Genomic DNA, 3,902 nt, shown 5'->3' with positions numbered 1-3,902 from the left:
GACTTACCCCAAGAGGCCTGAGGATAGTAGTGCAGGCTAGGAGAGTTAGCCGGTGGTGCAGGCCCAGGGAAGCAGCGAGAGGTGAGGGCGGGGCCAGGACCAGAAGTGGTGCTCCTGGAGCCCAAGAAAGGGACTGGGTTGCTCTGGGTGACAAGAGTCAGGAAGCAGTATTGGTTCCCCAGGTGTCTGGGGCCCCAAGACTAGGAATGGCGCAGGGCTCAAACTAGGAGTATAGAACGGCGAGGCGGGGGGGATGGAAGGGTGAATGTGGCTTAGGGAGTCCCGGCGCGGAGAGCTGCGCTATCGACTTACCCCAAGAGGTCTGAGGATAGTAGTCTAAATTTCTTTATTTTTATGTGTATGAATGTTATGCCTGCATGTGTGTAAGTGCATCCATGTGTGCAATGCCCATGGAGGTCAGAAGAGGGCATCAGATCCCCTGGAACTGAAGTTGCTGACAATTGTAAGCTGCCATGTGGGTGCTGGGTACCGAACCTGGTCCTTTGCAAGAGCACCCAGTGTTCTTAACTGTTGAGTCATTTGTCTAGCTCCTGTAACACTTTTTCAAGTGGTATTTACTTGTGAAAATGTATAAATAAAACAAGTTTATTTTTCTATTTACTATAAACACTAATGCTCTGCTTTGGTAGAAGGCTTTCTGGGGTAATGATATCACCCATTTAATTCCATAGTTTCTTAGCCCAAGTTCAGGTATTTGTAGCTTTCTTGCAGAGGTATACTTCTTTTCTAATGGGAAATAATATTATGTACAGAATACGTATCTCAGGTGAACAGACTGATAAATTCTCATGCATATACATTCATATAATAATCTTGTAGGTAGAGATGCAGAAATTTCTGTGACCCTAGAATATCCTTAATTACTCTTCCTCATGGATGTTCCCAAAGGTACATATAATTCTGATCTCCATTATAACACATTAATTTTAAGTTTGTAAACTTTATATAGACAGGATCATACTATATGTGCTATTTTACATCTTTTATTTATTTCATTCAAGATTAAGTTTGTGGTATAGTTTATAACTTTCATTGCTATATATAGTTTCCTTATATTAAACCAAAGCCTATCCATTTAATTGTTTTTTTCAATCTAAAAAAATTATTATTTTCCAAGGAGTGGTATAATCAGATCATATGGTAGATTCACTTTTAGTTTTTAAAAATATTATTATTTTTATTTTATGTGTATGCATGTATTGCCTGCATGTATGTAAGTGCACTTGTGTCATGCAGTGCCCATGGAGGTCAGAAGAGGGCTGGATCCCCTGGAACTGGAGTTACAGTTATTAGCTGCCATGTGGGTGCTAGGATTTGAACCCAGGTCTTTTGCAAGAACAGTCAGTGCTCTTAAGTGCTGAGCCATCTCTCCAGCCCTCATCTTAAGTTTTTCAGAGTTCTCCACACTGCTTTCCACAGTGGTTGCATGAGTTTGCTTTCCCACCAGCAGTGAATGAGCGGTCTCCTTTCTCCACAGCCTTGCCATCATTTGTTGTCATTTGTTCTCTTGATCTTAGCCCGTCTGACTAGGGTACGATGAATTCTTAAAGGTGGTTTTGGCTTACATTTCTGTAATTACTAAGGATGTTGAACGCTTTTTAAGGTGTTTCTTAGCCATTTTTATTTCTTTGTTTGAGCCCAGCTCTGAGTAGTACATCTATAATGGAACATCTACATCTAAGGCTCATGGAACATAGCAGACCAGGGAACAGAGAGAATAGGATTAATCTAATGTACTTCTCAATTCTCACCAATGAAGCTTCGTCATTCAGCAGAGTACTTTTCATACAGAAGGCCACAGCTGCCCAAAATGTAGAGAATAAGAGACTACAGAGTGCCTGTCCCTGGATAGGACTCCTATATCAAACCTCACCCACCCATGGCTCAGAGACCATTGTGGAACAGGGGGCAGAAAGCTTTTTTTTAAAGAATATTATTTTTATGAGTATGAGTGTATTACCTGCATGTATGTGAGTACACTCATGTTGTGAAATGCCGCGGAGGTCAGAAGAGGGCTTCAGATTCCTCGAGAACTGGAGTTAAGGATGGTTCATAGCTGCCATGTGGGTACTGGGAATTAAACCCGAGTCCTCTGCAAGAGCAGTCAGTGCTCTTAACCACTTAGCCATCTCACCAGCCTTGGGAGAAAAGGCAGAAAGATTTTAAGAGCAATGGTTGGTGCATGACATAAGGAAACAGAGTCTTCCAGGCCTCTGGGAACTTGCTCAAATGATCTTACAGCAATAGTGTCAGTATTCCCAAGACCCACGCAAACCCAATCAGACAAAAACCCATCATAGAACCAGGAAAATGGGCAGCAGGCCCCAAACTTAGTCAAATAACTATTGGCAGCTAATCACTGCTGGGTGAGGGAGAGTTGGTCTTCTTTAAGGGAGACTCTAGATACACTGACTAGATACTAGTGGATGAATGGGCACTGAGGGACATCTGGTTACACACACATAACTTGATAGATCTTAACTTATATGACAGAATGCATGAAATCTAGTCAGGGGGATATGTGCGCTTTGAATGGGGGAGGGGGTATAAAGATGCTTAAGATGTTTTGTATGAAGTGTACAAAAATTCAATAAAAATATACCAAAAATTATTTATTTTTTATTTTATGTGTGAATGTTTTGCCTGCATGTATGCAAATGTACCACATGCATGCAATGCCTGTGGAGGTCAGAAGAGGGTGTCAGATCCCCTGGAACTGGAGTTACGGGGCGTTGTTAGCCATCATGTGGGTACTGGGACTTGAAGCCTGTTCCTCTGTAAGATCAGCCAGTGCTGTTAACTGCCAACCATCTCTACAGTCCCTTAACCATTTTATTGTTAATGGACACTTGGGTGGCTCACAATTTGCGATTGAGAAAAACCCTCATGAGCCCTCTTTTGGTAGATATGGTGTACTAATTTGGTGGTTGGTTGGTTGTGGTGAGGAAAGCACGTATTTAGATTCAATGATAAGAACTCACACTTCTGTTAGCAATGTGTGTCAACTGAAGACATTCTACATCGTGGGGGAAGAGATGATATTCTAGTTTTTTTTTATTTCAGTTATTCTTGTGGGTGTAAAATGATATTTTCCTATGGTTTTGTCCTGTTTTCTCAACAGTCATAATGTTGAAAACATTTTACATGATAACTTGGATCTTTTGCAATGTTTTTAACCTTTTTGTATTTTGTTTAAATTACTCTGTGTATCTCAGACTGATTGATAGTCCCCCCCCCCTGCTTTTTGTGCTCCATTCTTGGAGGTACTGTAATACCAAGTCAATGTGTGGCGTGGACAGAGCAAGCTCCCATTCCATCTCCCAGCTCCAAAACCCATTTAATATATTGTCCTCAGATAGAGGATATATCAGATATTAAACCAGTATAGGTATTTTCACACTCAAAATGTAAATTCCTTTTGTTTATGTGTTTCACAAATACCTTTTCAGATTTTAATTTTTCCCAGTATTGACTTTTGATGAATATAAGAACTTACTATCAAGAAAGTCTCATTTGCTAATATTTTCTTTCAAGGTTCTTTTTCTGTAAAAGTTAAGAAGTTGTTGCTTATTATGACAGTATCTTTCTGTGATTTCTTTCTACGGCTTTATTGTTAAACTTTCTTTTATTTATTTTTTGGTCTTTTTGAGACAGGGTTTTCCTGTAGCCCCACCTGGAACTCACTATGGAGACCAGGATGGCCTCACGGAGATTCACCTGCCTTTGCCTCCCGAGTGCTAGGACTAAAGGTGTGCACCACCATGCCTGCCTTATTGTTATACTTTCTATCTCTCATACACAGCCACTTGAAAAAGCACTTTTTATTGGAAAACCATTTTTTCTACACTGAGTTAAAGTGATACATTTTTGTAAATTAGATG

The 3,902-nt window shown here is 40.4% G+C and overlaps 1 pseudogene; it reads right to left on the bottom strand.

The window, feature by feature from the left end:
• Positions 1-3,262: 3,262 nt before the first annotated feature.
• LOC115070027 lies at positions 3,263-3,432 on the bottom strand (annotated as a pseudogene).
• Positions 3,433-3,902: the final 470 nt, after the last annotated feature.

The sequence above is a fragment of the Nannospalax galili genome, unplaced genomic scaffold, assembly GCF_000622305.1.
Source record: "Nannospalax galili isolate Female #2095 unplaced genomic scaffold, S.galili_v1.0 scaffold175, whole genome shotgun sequence".
Taxonomy (NCBI): domain Eukaryota; kingdom Metazoa; phylum Chordata; class Mammalia; order Rodentia; family Spalacidae; genus Nannospalax; species Nannospalax galili.
Note: the sequence above shows the minus strand (reverse complement) of the source record. Positions and strands in the feature narration are given on the sequence as shown.